This window comes from Triturus cristatus, chromosome 9 (genome assembly GCF_964204655.1).
Source record: "Triturus cristatus chromosome 9, aTriCri1.1, whole genome shotgun sequence".
Taxonomy (NCBI): Eukaryota; Metazoa; Chordata; class Amphibia; order Caudata; family Salamandridae; genus Triturus; species Triturus cristatus.
The window spans coordinates 228,057,844-228,074,177 of NC_140592.1; the positions used below are offsets into that span (position 1 = coordinate 228,057,844).

At 44.5% G+C, this 16,334-nt stretch overlaps 1 protein-coding gene across 2 annotated transcripts in view; it reads right to left on the reverse strand.

Moving 5' to 3' along the window:
• Positions 1–16,334, reverse strand: part of EOGT (EGF domain specific O-linked N-acetylglucosamine transferase) — a 265,331-nt gene that overhangs the window by 216,289 nt on the left and 32,708 nt on the right. For both annotated transcript variants that reach the window (XM_085624778.1, XM_085624779.1), the window contains exon 2: positions 7,557–7,666. The gene's annotated coding sequence lies outside the window, so the exon portion shown is untranslated. The remainder of the gene's footprint in view (positions 1–7,556; positions 7,667–16,334) is intronic.

Below are 16,334 nucleotides of genomic sequence, written 5' to 3' on the forward strand. Positions count from 1 at the left end.
TTTGAAATTCTTAAAAGCAGCCGCTGACTAATCTTTAAAAGAAAATATCGACTGTGTGTCATCGGCGTAAGATATCGCCTTCGAATATGTGACGCTACAACACGATCAAAATGATCGCGGTACGTTACATCGCAGTTTTTACAACGCAGGTCATTACGACTTGCGCTGGAGGGCGCTGGACTTAGGAATAGTATGATTTACTATTCCAACACCTGTCTACGTACAGTAGGGAAGGTGTTGGAATAGTAAATCATACTATTCCTTAGGTTAGAGTGCCATCCAGCACACGTTGTTGTAACGACTTGTGTTGTAATACAAGCGATGTAAAGGCATTGCAATGCAATGCCCGCGTGGTAATGGATGTTTCCCATCGCCTTCACACCCCAGTTGGCTATGAGTGAGAACAGTGGGGCCACGTAGATATTAAAGAGGAGCGGGCTCAATGCCGACCCCTGAGTGACCCCACACCATAGGTTTTTGGGACCAACTGGTATGGTTGTTGTGAAACCCATTGAGTGCGATTATTGAGAAAGGACTTTAGCCAATGTCCTGAAGGCGCTGCACAAGGACTAGATGATCTACTGTATCGAAAGCTGCTGACAAATCCAGAAGCACCAGCATCACTGTTGCCCCTGAATCTGTAGCCATCCTCACCGACTCTGCCGCCTCTATAGGCGCCGTCTCAGTGCTGAAACTGGCCCGAAAGCCAGATTGGGTGTCATGCAGGATACCTTGACAATCAACGAAATTCGCCAGTTGTTGCTGCACCACTTTTTCCAGCATTTTTGCTGGCGCCGGTAGCAGTGAAATTGGTCTATAGTTATTTAATTCCCCTGAATCTACACTAGCCTTCTTCTTAAGTGGCAGGAGGATGGCATGCTTCCAGATGTCAGGGAAAATGCCTGAGATGAGTTCCATATGTGAGACAGCACATGGAAAACGCCATGTGCCATCTCCTTCCACAATTTAGGGGGGCAAGGGTCCTCCGGTGAGCCTGACTTGCATCTTAGTATCTCTACCATGGCTTCTTGTTGAGAAATGGGGGAAAATTACATGAGGGTGGACTGAGGTTTTCTACTTTAGATCACATCTGTTTTAGCAGTCATTACAGCCGGGGAAAAGGAGTTAAAGACTTTGCGAATTTTATCGGCGAAAAATTCAGAAATTCTGAAACACAGCGAGGGAGGAGGCTGTACCTCGATCTCAAGTTCATGTGGTTTAAGAAAAGCATTAACAATCTTGAAAATGTCTTTTCCTTAGTTATTCGCATTACTGATACACCTCGCTATGTAATCCCTCCCAGTCTCTCTCATTAGTTTATGTAGATTATTCAATGCAGACTTGTAAGCCTCTTTGGCCAAAGTCCCATAATCCGCCCTCCACTGCTGTTCCAGGCGTTTACACCTGCTTTTGTTTGTCCTAAGCGTCTCTGAGAACCAAGGAGCCGAGGGGGAAGTCCTCATTGATTTAGTGACTCTAGCTGGAGCAGTGGACTCCATCGCACCGAAAATCCATTTGTTTAAGGCCTGTGTGTCAACGTTCGAGTCATTAGTTAGTGGTGGTTGACTGTTCTGCAAAACTGGGCCTAAGAACTCTGCGGTCAACTTCTTCCCATTTCTCTTTAAACAAAGGCAAGGGCTCCCTTGCCTTTTAGATTTTTCCACCTTAAATGAGAAAGGAATTAAGTAATGGTTGGTCCAGGTCATTGGTCTTGGGGAGTCTGTTTTCAGAGAAGGGATATTAGAAAACACAAGGTCAAGAGTATTTCCTGCCTTATGAGTGGGGAGTTTCACGTGTTGCGTCAGGTTAGCACCTGAAAGGAACGAAACCACCTGTGCTGCCTGAGCACAGCTTGTGTCGTTCACATGAAGATTGAAATCCCCTACTGCAGTGAAATTAGAATATAGCACAGATTTCTGGGCAATGTAATTTCACAATTCCAGATGCATACTTGCCGCACAATCTGGGGATCTGTAAATCAGGAGCCCTGGAAAAGAGATTATTGGACAAGTCTTAATACAATAGTTGAGCCCTTCAATCATATCCATGTTGATAATGGCAGCTCCTCTTCCCCTCTTTGCTCCCTCCCTGTTAGCACAACATATTTTGAACCCAGGCGGGATAGCTAATGCCACTGCAGCGAAGGCATCTTCTTTCAACCATGTTTCTGTCAGGAACATGACATCGCACTCATTCTCCGCCAGTAGGAGCCATATATCCTCCGCGTGTCTGGCCAGAGACCTACAATTGATAAGACCCGCCCTAATCACCTCATCATACTTACTCACACCCAGCTTGCAGCCCTTCTGGTTGTGCTTGCCTGACCTCCCAGCGGTGTCACTGAACACCAGATTGCATCCAGTACATATGCTTGGCATTGCTTCAAAGGCCAAGTTGATGTCATATTGTCTAGTGCAAGGTTTATCTCTAAGAGCTAGGAGGTCAGTTCTAGACCATTGAATTATTTCATCACTAATCATCTGGGCAGCATGGCTGGCGCTGGCAGCGATCCGGACGCGGACGGGCGCAGATGGGCTTGCCTTCTGCACGCTGGTGCAACCATGTGGTTTAAATACCACCTCCAATACCGGAAGTATTCAGGGGGAGGAGCCGCGTCCCTCCATACAATTGGCACAAAGAGCCATGGTGGAACGGTGACTGGCTGTCAAAGAAAGTGTGAGTGCATTAAGGTATTCAGGGGGGAGGAGCCGTGTAACTCCATACAATCGGCACAAACAGTCGTGGTGGAACGGTGACCGGCTGTCAAAGAAAGTGCGAGTGCAATAAGGTGAGCTTCTATTCACAATAAAACTTGAGATCACAACGTTTTTTTTTTAAATGTCAGCATATAATCCACACGCTCAAACTGCAAATGCTGCTTTTAAAAGTCATATACTTTGCCTGCCGGCGCGCTGTTGTCTATTGCAAAGGAAGAGAAACAAGAACAAACCTATAGAAGACTATGTTTCCAGCCTGAGGTAATTAGCCATAACTTGCAAATTTGGGAACCTGAAAGATAAATTTATTAGGGACGACATCATCATGCATACCAACAACTCTCGCATCCAGGAAAACCTGTGGGTATATGATGATTTACCCTTAAAAGATGTCATAGCAATCACAAAAAAGGCAGAACTTTCCAGAAGGTGTTCACAAGCTGCAAATATCAAACCAGTGGAGGTTGAATAAGTTTGTGAGGTAGTGAAGAGGAGCAAGGCAGCAGGCAATTCCAATGGAGGGGAGTCCAGCCATTTCCTTAAGACTCCTTGAAGCATGTCACATATTATGCGCACACAGGAGCAGGAAGCATTACAAAGGCTAGAGGGAGCTGAAAGAGCACCTGAGTAGAAAGCAGGATGCCAACTTACCAGGCAGAAATTACAGTGCTGGGCATGAGCTCCTTCTGTCATCTAGCAACCACATTTTGCATCAAGGATGAAGAGGGGCTTTTAGGTATGTACAATCTTGAGTTATCAATCTATACAACTAAAGGGTGAAGGAAAAGAGTCATGGGAGCGAAAATATGGTCCCCAATATCAGAATGGATCTAACAAAATAGTTTAATTATGCAAGGCTTTACAAATTGTTCCTACTTGTTTGGGTTGGCATATTAAGGGAATATGCTAAGTTTGTATAAGCATTGATTTATTGTCTGGGAAACTCTGCTCATTTAAAAGCTTGACTATTTTTTTCCTGTTCTATGTGTGTGATCTATGAATTTATTTCAATTTTGTTTGAAATGTATCATAATCTTATGTTTCTAACTGTATATATATTGCCTTGTCTAAAAAGGGATAAAAAATATTCAGTAAAAATATAAAAAGAAAAAGGAAGGATGAAGGGGGGGGGTAATACCCAACAAGAGCAGAGTGAAAAAGTTAGCAGCAGAGTTAAATGGTGGCTCCCATAGCCTGGATTATTTAAAAAAAAAATTGGGGTATTTTACCCAACAGAATGCCTTGGGAGGAGCATGAAAGACACTTATGTGGCATGTAATGTCCACGTACAGAATCTTTATAACTGAGCAGCGTAGTGGCAGAGGATGAGGTGAAATTGAAATCATAATACTAGATCTCCCTTGTACCCGAGATAACCCTGACTTCAACTGAGGCCTCTGCATCAAATCTCAGTGCACCCACAGAGCCATACTGTATCTTAAGGCACTGGTCTGTACCAAGCCACAGAAATCAACCAACTCAACTCAGAAAATAAAGAATATTGGAAACTAAGAACTCAATAATTGTACATTTCCACTGTTTTTAACAGCAGTCTTTGTGTCACGGATCACGCGCCACATTTAAAATTATATTATGATAATCTTATTCACTATACTAAATGTTTCTAGTCTAAATTTTGATTTTTGGGATTTCAAGGTAAACAAAGCTATGGCTTCTTATCCTCATCTTCAAGTTCACAATAGTTAAACACGGTAATGTGACCAGTGAGGATCAGTGTATAGGACTGAAAGGTGATACCATACTACCTGAGTGTGTTATTTACCACCATGATGCACTTATGTCACCTTATTCAGCAGAGTAAATAAAAAGCTGAACCATACTTCACTCAGTTTGAGAAGGGATCCTGAGCATGCATTGGTTCCCATTACCATTAATATCTAATCCAAGCCTCACTTACCTGCTGAAAAGAGAGTGACATTTATAGGAGTTTCTTCCAAATAAATCAGTTGATTAACACACCATTTGGCTACAATACTCAAGTCAAATTATTTATTGTTTGCGATGACATACCAATTTAAAGAAAAAATAAAAGCAAAATAAAACTCAAATCAGAACAGTAGGCTTATTCACAAGTACAGCTGTCCTCAAGTGCCTATAGCTAAAATCCCAAAATTCTAGAACTTATATTTGTGCACTGGGTGATCTTTATTCAGATCTCCTACAGTTCCCACAGTTTACAGTTATTTGAAGTCATCAACTATTTGGGCTCTACAATAAAATTATGTTTTCTCTAGTCACACTAACTTTAACTGCTTATTTCTATGCCAACTCCTGAAAACTATTCTCTTGTTCATTATACTACTTAGGGCTTGAGTCGAATCGCCTTTTAACATTTGTTTGCTTTCACGTGTGATCGACTCTTGGTATGGAGCATGGGCAATGCAAAATGTCCGGGTTTAAAAGAATGCTGTACGGTAATGTTATGCATTACAAGTAAATAGCAAAGGAATGAAGATGTATTTGTGTGGAAGCAAAGAACTAATACTGGTGTACGTTAAAAGGTCAGGTGACAGTTAGACACTGTACACATCCATGTAGGTTATTGACTGCCCTCCTCCCATCCCTGCAGGTGCCAGGCAAGAACAACATAAATTATCTAGTTATCGAAGACCCTTTAATAGCATTACCATGTCATGTGTGTGCCTGTAAAAGTCCAACACACGATGCTGGATAAACATGCATTGGCAAAGCCAATAGGTCTTGCCTTGGCTAGAGCTATTGGCTTTGCCAATGTGTTTTAGCCATATGGTACACCAGAGTGGCTGCTGTTCAGCATAGAAGAGAGTGGTCTGGAGTGCCGTAGAGCGGAATTGAGAAGAGTGGAGCTGAGTGTTGTAGAGTGGAGTGGCACAGAGTGTTGTGTATTGGAGTGGCATTGAGTGGAGTGAAGTACAGTACAGTGGAATGGTGTAGAGGGCATTGGCGCAGAGTATAGTGGTGTAGAGTGCAGCAGCATAGAATTCAGCAGCGTACAATGCACCATCACAGAATACAGTGGAATAGATTTAGAGTTTTACATAGTAGAGTGTAGTAGCATAGAGGGCAGTGGTGCAGAGCAGAGCAGCGTATAGTGGCACAGAGTGCAGTGGTGTCGAGTAGAGTGCCACAGAGTGCATTGGCGAAGAGTGGTGCTGAGTAGAGTAGCGTACAGTGGTGCAGAGTAGAGTACAGTGCTGTAGAGTGCAGTGGCATAAAAGTGCAAAGGTGTAGAGTGGAGTGCAGCAGAGTGCAGTGGCATTGAGAGGAGTAATGCAAAGTAGAGTGGTGCAGAGGCATAGATTGTATTGGCATAGAATGCAGTAATGCAGAGTGGAGTGTCGTAGAGTGCAGTAGGGTAGAGTGCAGTGGCATAGAATGGTGTTGAGAAGAGTGCCGTAGAGTGCAGCGGCATTGAGTACACTGGTGCAGTGGCGTAGAGTGCAGTGGTCAGAGCGCAGTTGCGCACAGTGCAGTGGGGCAGAGTAGAGAAGAGAGCAATGGCATAGAGCGTTGCAGAGTATAATGGTGAGGAGTGCAGTGGTGTAGAAAATTGCAGAGTATAGTGGCGTAGAGTGCAGTGGCGTAGAATTCAGGGACGTACAATGGAGTGTACTAGAATGAAGAGACGTAGACTAGAGGGGTGCATAGTGGAGTGGTGCAGAGTGGAGGGGGGTGGGGTGGCGCAGAGTGGAGTGGCGCAGAGTGCAGTGGTTGAGAGTAGAGTAGAGGTGCAGAGTGCAGTGATGCGTAGAGTGGCGTAGAGTGCACTGGTGGAGAGTGCAGTGTTGTAGAGTAGAGTGGCTTAGAGTGCAGTGCTGTAGAGTGTCAGAGTGCATTGGTGTGGAGAGCTGTGGCGTAGTGCACAGTGGTTCAGTGACGTAGAGTGCAGTGGTGTAGAGTGATTGTTTCAGAATAGAGTGAAGTGGTGAAGAGTGGAGTGGTGCAGGGTAGAGTGCAGTTGCATAGAGTACAGTGGCATAGAGTGAAGTGGTGCAGGGTAGATCAGATTGGCATACAGTGCATCAGCGTAGAGTGCAGTGTTACAGAGTGGAGTTGTACAGAGTATAGTGGAGTGGCCTAGCCTAGAGTGGTGTAGAGTGCATTGGCATAGAATAGAGTGGTGCAGAGTAGAATGCAGTGGCATATAGGGCAGTGCCGCAGAGTGGAGTGGCATGGAGTGATGCAGAGCAGAGTGCAGTGGCGCAAAGTGATGCAGAGTAAAGTGAAGTGGCATAGTGTAAGTGTGATAGCACATTGCCACTACAAACAACACATTTTGAATTGAAATTACCATTACATTTCCATAGATATACAGTTTTACTAATAAACCTATGCAGCGCACAAACGATAATGTGTGAAAATGGCATCACCTAGTGAATTGATTTGTCTTGATCATATTAAAGTATTTGTTTCCAACACACTTCAGAATTACCCCAAAATTTGCTTCGTTTGTGCTTTCCAAATTATGATATATTCAGAATTACTTGTACAGTTCAGTTAAATGTTGCTGTGTGCTAGAAAAACACAATTTCCTACCCCCTGTATCTAGCAAGGTTGTCACATAAATCCTCTCACTTTAAAGTCAGAGGAAGAAAAGTAAACACCAAGCTCCCTTCAAAGATAGAGCCTAACATTTGACCTCCATCTTTGAATGCACAGCAAATGTGACAAGATAAGAACCAGATTTACAGGCCTGTTTACAGAAAGGAGCACTCGTGGAAGAATACAAGGAGCGGTAGTGTGAGATGGATTTGCTCCTTGGCAGGGACAAACTCACACTGGACAGCCTAAAACAAATAAAGCCAGCAAAGGGAAAGCCAGAAAATGTGAGTTACAAACCTCAAAGCCAATGATAAGCAACGGCTGAATGCATTCCCACGGAAGCTTTCTGAATGTCCTCAAGATGTCTTCAGCAAACCAGACACCTGCACTGTCTGCTAGGGTTCGACCTAATAAAAACAATGATCACAGCTGTTTAAAGTGCAAGCACATTTTTTGTGGAAGCACACAACTTCTGCACAATCAAAATATGTACTCCTGGCTCCCAACATGTGGACGGAGAGAAAGCCCCTCTCTAGTGATTAACACATAATGGTTTGGCGCCGGCTGCGCTGTCAAGCAGACCATAAAAAGAGTACAGTGCAAATCACAGCATTACTGAATCAATGGAGTCAGCAAACTCTACTGGGGGCTTTGGCATTTAGATGAAATTACATCAGGTTTTGTGAATCAGAAGCCAAATTCAAATGAAAAAAAACATGATAGGTTGGGATGGTAAGGAAATAAAACTTTACAGTAGTAATCTACGAAATGAAAAGTACAAAAACTCCATTATACATACATTGGAATAAGCAGGAATTATTTCAGGGAGGGATAAACACTTCCTTCTTAGTCTGTATCACATAAAAGGAGCACCATGTTGCATTGTCAAAGAACTCTTGCTCCTGGTAATAACATAGACCACCGTCCCCAAAAATAGGTTACGCAATTTTCCCACCGTAGCACGAAAAATCACAAACTTTAGAATGAAAATTATTCGCCAGAAGAGCAAAGGAAACGAAAAGGTTGGACAGAGGTCACATCGAACAATAAGAACATCAGAGGGTCCCTGTACTAATAGATAGTGGGGTAGAGTAGCAGGGAATATACAATTCAAAATACAAGGAAAAACAACCCCTATGACAGGATAACCTCTCAAAAACCACAGAATGAGAACAGTGAATTATTATCTGCTTTTGTTTTATTTATAAAAATATATATAATTGTAGATCAATTTCTTTTTTTTTTAATAAATCATTTCATTTTTTGTAAATAAATATTCACACATCGCTAGCTATAATTCAAACTAGAGTAGACGAAGCAATACAATTGACGAAAAACATGTAGAAGGTGACAGTAGTGTAATATAAAGAATAATCACATGCTTATGATGCACGCAGCATCAGGACGTGTGCCGATGTCATTTGCATGAAATGTGCCCGTACGTGGCACAAAGTTATTTTTTCTGTTTTGCATGTTTCATGTCACTGTGTTTTGAGGCATCTTGCTGCTCACAGCTTTTTCCACATCTTTTAGAGCGCTGGCCCAAAGGTTTTGTTTCTGTGGGGGATATCCCAAATAAAATCACCTTCGCATGGAATGACTTTGCCACGAGTACTGAATACATTTCTATAACCACCATGACATTTCCCATCAAACTGCACAACAGCACACTCACAAGCAAAATACATCTTTCAAATGACATATACAAGTTACCCTACGAGTAATTTAACTGCCCCCATGATCAATATCAAAGGAATTACTTTAATTGACAATGAACATTTCCATAACAGGCCGTAAACCTGGGTCCAGATTGGCGTGTAATAGGCATCACTCATCAGTAAATGTTAACACTCTACTATAACTGGAGATACAGGGGCCGCGGCTAACCAGCCAAGATGGCGGATGCTGTTTGGTAGAGCTCCAACCGACTCCCAAGATATCCTTTACCATCCTACCTGCTAGAAAACCATAAACTCGCCAAGCAAGTAAGGACTATACTCCTGGGAACACCGGATTGACTCCGGAGGATGGAGCCCTGGCGAGTGGGCCACACCGACCCGGAGTAAAGCGGACTGGACGAAGGATAGATCCCTAGCACCCACATAGGACCAGCGAAAAGGTGAGGAGATGAAGGGAGGCTTCCATCAAAAACACACTCCTGGTACGTGGGCCCTTGAGAATAACAAGAATTGGCAAAATCGGTAGGTTGTGCCAATACAAGAGCGTTTGGCTTTGTCAATGTGGTTTTGCCCTTATGTACACCAGTGTGGCTGCTGCTCAGCATGACTAAAAGTTAGTGGTGTGGAATGTCCTAGATTGGAGGGGTTGAGTGTTGCAGACTGGATTTGTTGTTGTAGAGGGGAGTAGGGGGAGTAGAGTGTCATAGAGTTGAGAAGAGTTCAGCAGATCAGTGGCAGAGTGTCCTAGAGTGCAGTGTCAGAGTGGAGTAGCGTAGATTGGAGTAGAGTGGGGTGGAATAGGGTGGAGTGGATTGAGGAAATGGGGTGGATTGAAGTAGATTAGTGTGTATTTGACTGGGGTAGAGTGGGTTGGATTGAGTTGAGTGGGATTGAGTGGGGTGGATTGGAGTGGGTGGACTGGTGGGGTGGAGAGTATTAAATTGGATTGGAGTAGGGTAGTTTGGATAGGAGTGAATTAAAATGGAGTGGAGGGGGTGAACTGGACTGGAGGGAGGTGGATTGGAGTGGATTGGACTCGAGTGGAGGGATTGGATTGGAGGTGGGTTGATTGGAGTATGGTGAGCTGGATGGATTAGATTGAGTGGGGCGGACTGAACTAGTGTAGAGTGGATAGGGGTAGAGTGGGGCAGATTGGACTGCAGTGGAGTGGGGTGGATTGGGGTGGATTGGAGTGGAAATGGAGTGGGGAAGTATAGAGTGGGGTGGAATGGAGTGGGGTGGGGTGAATTGGATTGACATTGGGTGGAGTACATTGGATTGCAGTGAGTTGAACTGGATTGGGTGAACTGGATTAGATTGAGGTGGACTGGATTGGGTTGAGTGGTTTGGGGTGGGGTGGATTAGATTGGGGTGTGGAGGAGTGGCGTGGATTTGATTGAGGTGAGTTGGATTGGGGATGATTGGGGTGAGGTGAGGTGGACTAGATTGGAGGGGGGTGGATTAGAGTGGGTGGATTGAAATGGGGCATATTGTTGTGGATTAGAGTGGGGCAGATTGTTGTGGATTAGAATGGGGCAGATTGTTTTGGATTGGAGTTGGGCAGGTTGTTTTGAAGTGGTGTAGGTTGTTTTGGATTGAGTGGGGCAAATTGTTCTGAATTGGAGTGGGGCAGATTGTTTTGGGGTGGATTGGATTGATGTGGCGTGGAGTACATTGGATTGCAGTGGGGTGCATTGGATTGAGTGGGGAGTATTGGATTGGGGTGAACTGGATCAGGGTGGACAAGGATTAGATTGAGGTGGATTGGGATGGGTGGTTTGGATTGGGATGGGTGGTGTGGGTTGAGGTTGACTGGGGTGAGGTGGATTGGGTTGGAGTGGGGTGGAATGGACTGGGCAGATTGGAATGGGGTTGATTGTTAAGGATTAGAGTGGGGTAGAATGGAGTTGGGCAGATTGTTTTTGAGTGAGGTACGTTGTTTTAGATTGGAGTGGTACAGATTGTTTTGGATTGATTGGGGCAGATTGTTTTGGATTGGAGTGGGGTGGGCTGGATTGTTTTGGATTGCAGTGGGATGGATTGTAGTGTGGATTGGGGTGGGATGGGATGGGATGGATTGGATTGGATTGAATGGGGTGGATTGAGATGGATAGGAGTGGGGTGAATTGGGATGGAGTGGGTGGCCTAGGGTGAGGTGAATTGAATTGGAGTGGAGCGGGTCGGAGTGGGGTTGGAGTGGGGCGGATCAGAGTGGGGGGGATCAGAGTGGGGTGGATCAGAGTGGGGTGGATCAGAGTGGGGCGGATAGTTTTGGAATGGGGCAGTATGTTAAGGATTGAAGTTGGGAAGATTGTTGTGGATTAGAGTGGGGCAGATTGTTTTGGATTGGAGTTGGGCAGATTGTTTTGGAGTGGTGCAGATTGTTTTGGATTGAGTGGGGCAAATTGTTCTGAATTGGAGTGGGGCAGATTGTTTTGGGTGGATTGGATTGATGTGGGGTGGAGTACATTGGACTGCAGTGGGGTGTATTGGATTGAGTGGGGAGGATTGGAGTGGGGTGAACTGGAGCGGGGTGGAGAGGATTAGATGGAGGTGGATTGGGATGGGTGATTTGGATTGGGATGGGTGGTGTGGGGTGAGGTGGATTGGGTTGGAGTGGGGTGGATTGGACTGGGTAGAGTGGAATGGGGTTGATTGTTAAGGATTGGAGTGGGGCAGAATGGAGAGTGAGGCACGTTGCTTTAAGATTGGAGTGGTACAGATTGGTTTGGATTGATTGGGACAGATTGTTTTGGAGTGGGGTGGGGTGGATTGTTTCAGATTGCAGTAGGATGGATTGTAGTGCGGTGGGGTGGATTGGGGTGGGATGAGATGGATTGGATCGGAGTGGGGTGGATTGGTGCAGGTGGATTGGATTGGTACGGGATGGATTTGAATGGGGTGGATTGAGATGGAGTGGGTGGCCTGGGGTGAGGTGAATTGGAGTGGAGCAGGTCGGAGTGGGGCGGATCAGAGTGGGGCGGATCAGAGTGGGGCGGATCAGAGTGGGGAGGATCAGAGTGGGGAGGATAGTTTTGGAGTGGGGCAGATTGTTTTGGATTGGGGTGGGGAAGATTGGAATATGATAGATTGGAGTGGGGCCGATTGTTTTGGTATGGAGAAGATTGTGGTGGGCAGATTGTTTTGGATTATTGTGGGGAAGATTGGAGTGCGAAAGACTGGAGTGGGGCAGATAGTTTAAGATTGGAGTGGGGCAGATTGTTTGTATTGGAGTGGGGTTTATTGAAGAGGAGCAGATTGGAGTGGGCAGATTGGAGTGTGATGGGTTAGGAGGATTGGAGTGTGATGGATTGGTGTGAATGGTTTGGATTGGAGTGGGGTGGATTGAATTGAATTGGTCTGGGTGGATTGGATTGAGGTGAGGGGGAGTGTTCTGCACGATTATGTGTTAAAGCATCATTTCAGAAATTACAAGTAACAAAGAAACAATGTTGCTTTGCAATAAAATTATCGTCATCTTTTGAGAACAGTGCACACAAGCAAAAATAAACTGAAAGCATGACTGCAAAGTGAGAAAAGAAGACTTGGCAAAAGAAAAGAAAGTTAACTATAGGAAATAAATCTCTGTGATTGTGTTTTTAGGTCTCGACCTTGCTATCGCGTAAGCGATCGCAAAGCGAGACTATAGAAAGCGGGTTTGAAAAGTGCTCCCAAAAAGCAGATTGCATTGCTAGCACGCGCACAATCACGCGCATCGTGCCGCCATGCAATCCGCCTTTTGGGAGCACTTCAAAGGGTCCGCTCCCCCGCCCCCAAGAGCGTACGCGCCACGCTCCGCCGGGCTTGTTATTTGTAGGATCAGCAACATCACAAACAAGCTAATAGGTTTTGTCAATGCCTATTGTCTATGTCCATGTTTTTAGACGTTTGCACAGCAGCGATCGCCGTGCTTTGCAACATGGCTGAAAGTGTAGAAAAATATTAGCGTTATGACACCTTCAACACTGGCCGTGTTACAGTGCTGTTATTGTCTTTGTGTCCAAGTGATTTACCCAGATTCACATCACGTTGAGCTGACGCCGAGACTCAAACCGAAACGCAAGACAGTGTGTTCTTGGTTTGTATTTTGTCTCCTTGGATCCACAGAGGAAGTTTTTAAAAATGTAATATCGACTGTATACAGCAGAATGAATTAAGTACATTTATTAATAATTAACTACATTTATTTGTATCCATTTAAAATGGGAACACTCTAAACTTTGGTATGTAAAATCGCTCCTTTTTTAACCAGTTTTTTTAAGGTGTCTCACAAGAGAAAATCTTCCCTTTTGTTTTACCACGGACTCTAAATTCAACGCCTCTAATAAATTGAAGCAAAATGTAGAAGTGCTCATGAGTTCACTGGCAACACGTGTTGGTTACCGTTCCCGTGTGTGGCCTGGTACATAATAGCCGGAAGGGGAATTTAATGTTCCTTAAAGATTCCCCACCCCATTCCTTGCATTCCTCCACGCAGGAATGTAGGGAATTCACATGCAAATATGTTAATGTGATTTCAGATTTGCTCCTCTTCCCCCTAATCATAGCAGAGCTGTTTAAGATGAGGATAAACCCGGGGGGGAGGGACAAGAAGGAAAAGAAAACGCCTGACCCTTCCTTGCAACATCGGATCAATTAAAGACCCGTTACGTTCAGGGGAAGTGCTTCAGGGCCTTTGATCTCGTGACATCCTCTCACCCCAGAATGAACTGCCTTATTTCAGGACACGAACTGAAAATAGACACTAGTTTAAAAACAATATTGAAATTAGTAAATGCAATTTCAACCATATTTATATTGATTTGCAAAAGAAATCACTGAAATGTTATATCTGCTACGTGTACACTTAATATGTATCTTATTTTGTTTATTTTTACGGCTTCTCGATGGTGGCTTCGTTAATTATTATTTTTTGTTTGCAGTTTTATATAGAGCGAACGCGACTCGATGGTATTTGGAGCTCTTTACACGACACAAGATCACATTCATTTTTCTTATGAGGATTCCTATGAGGAGATTCAGTGATTTGCCTAGAATCATCACTGGGTGTTGAGCCGAGATCCAACGTCGAGAGCTGTGGCCTTGACCCAACATACTCTCTCTTCTGCGTGCTGTTGTTGTAAAATGCCATACGTTACAAATGTTTTTTTAATTTGTCTCTTTTTGTATATGCTTTTTTTGCACCAGAGGAGTTGCTTTTCTTTATTTCTTTTATTTTTATCCGAGCACTACTAATAAAACATGTAGCATATACTGTACGTTAGTGATATAACACACACACACACTACTTAAAGATCACATTCTACGTATGTAGCATACAAAAGGTACCCTGACAACAGCAATCCCTTACGTGCACACATTTAAAGTGGTCATTTTTTGTTACGAACAACAAAGGAATAATCGTGTCGAAAATAAAGGTTACCACAGTAGAGGGCAAACTGGTGTAACATATACCATGTCATAAGTAAACAAGCATTGGCATAGCCAATAGATCTCGCCTTTGGGACCTTATAAGTGTTTAGACATGCAACAGTTGATGTTGTTGCATTGTACTGCATAACTAAATACTTATAAGGTTCAAAAAGCGAGACCTATTGGCTATGCCAATGCTTGTTCCTGCTGGGCACCTTTTTGCCAACGACACGCGTTCTGTTTGCAGGGCACTAAAAGTTAAACAGAACAATCACGTGGGGAGCAGGGGACGGGCACTGATTAAGCTGAATCAATCAGTGCTTGATCCCTGCTCGAGAGGGGAACGGAAATGATGTTCAGCCTGCCATGACGAATTACGAGGCTGTAAAGTAGAGTGACACACAAGCCAACAAATGGTAAGCAACGGGTGAACTCCAAGTCCTTGTTAACAGTAACTCGCAAGCTCGCGCGTGCTCTCACAGGTTCAACCCTAACAAGCATTGGCAAAGCCAATAGGTCTCGCTTTTGGGACCTTCTAAGTATTTAGTTATCCAGCACAATATTCTTGGTGCAACAACAACTGTTGCAAGGCTAAACACTTGAAAAGTCCCAAAGGCGAGACCTATTGGCTATGCCAATGCTTGTTCTGTGTTTCTTCCTGGCACAATGAGCAGTTGTGATGGTGGAGCACAAGGGGTGAAGATGGCAGAGCAAATAGAGCTGGTGAGCCAACCCCATCTGACCCCTTCCACAGGAGCCATTACCAGAGAAAGTGTGAGACATGAGCTTGGGGCCAAGTGACCTCACTACAGTTTTAATTTCACCAAGAAGCATATGACATCATGCATAAACGACTATTTCAGAGAAGTCCGAAGAATATTCACCTAGAAACTGTGAGACTTTGGTGTCTTTGTGTGGGAAAAATTAGGCTATGTATTAATCAGCATCGCCCCATTTCAAAATAATAAAATTCTCCTTTTTAATGCTGAAAAGTATAACTAGTTTTTATGGCTTCTTTCGCTGAGCAGCGATGAGCCGTGAACGACGTCGAGCGCGCGCATTAGTCCTCCACATTTATCACGCCGGCCTGCGCGCTCGCTGGTGCGGGGTCTTGCGTCCCCAATCCGAAAGAATCGTGCCCCACTTAATCTCTATATTTAAGGATTATTTGCCAGTTTATCAGCACACTAGGGGCGGGCATAGCGAAAACTAAAGGTCGTCGTGAATAGGAAGCAAAAATATAATAATTCTTGATGTAAACGAGGCGCCTGCGACCGGGCTCGGCGAATGCAGAGTAGTGGGCGCCAAGAAGCGGCTTTCCTGTAAACAAAAACCCATGAAATGAAAGGGGGCGTGTCCTTGTGTATATTCTGCCCTTATATTATCAGCGGGCAGCTACTCCAACAATACACCCTTTCCGTGTCATATTCATCAAAGGAGGCCTCTTGAGCTGAAACATTCTCACTTCAGTATTGAACTCGTGTTGTGGCTCGAGAAGAGATTCGCGCCACAATGCAGAGCCATTGTGCTTCCACGGAATACAGCGCTACAGTAAATGTAATTAAGTATCGCCTCCAAGACTGAAAGAGAGAAAAGAATGGAGTGCACACGCCGTACAATAAACCCAACAGCCTTTTCTTTCCTGAAAATTGTACAAGCCTGGATGGCAAAGGCAAATTCAACGGTAATTGTCGCCGAAGGTTGTGTGCTGACCACCATTCTGCTCACTCGCTTCTTAGTCCCTGTTGGTTGTCGTCTTTGATAGAAAAACACGTGAAATTCAATACGGGCAGGAAGTGGGATGAGGGAGGGGGTGGCAAATGGCGTGTACATTTCGCGGGCGCTTTGATGAGAACATCAAAGCGCCCGGGAAATGTACACGCAGGCTGCCAAATGGTGCGCGCACACGGAGCACATGCACTGTGTCAAAGCGGCCGTGTGGCCCGCGAAAGTGAATGCAAACGAGGCCTCCAAATGGTGCGCG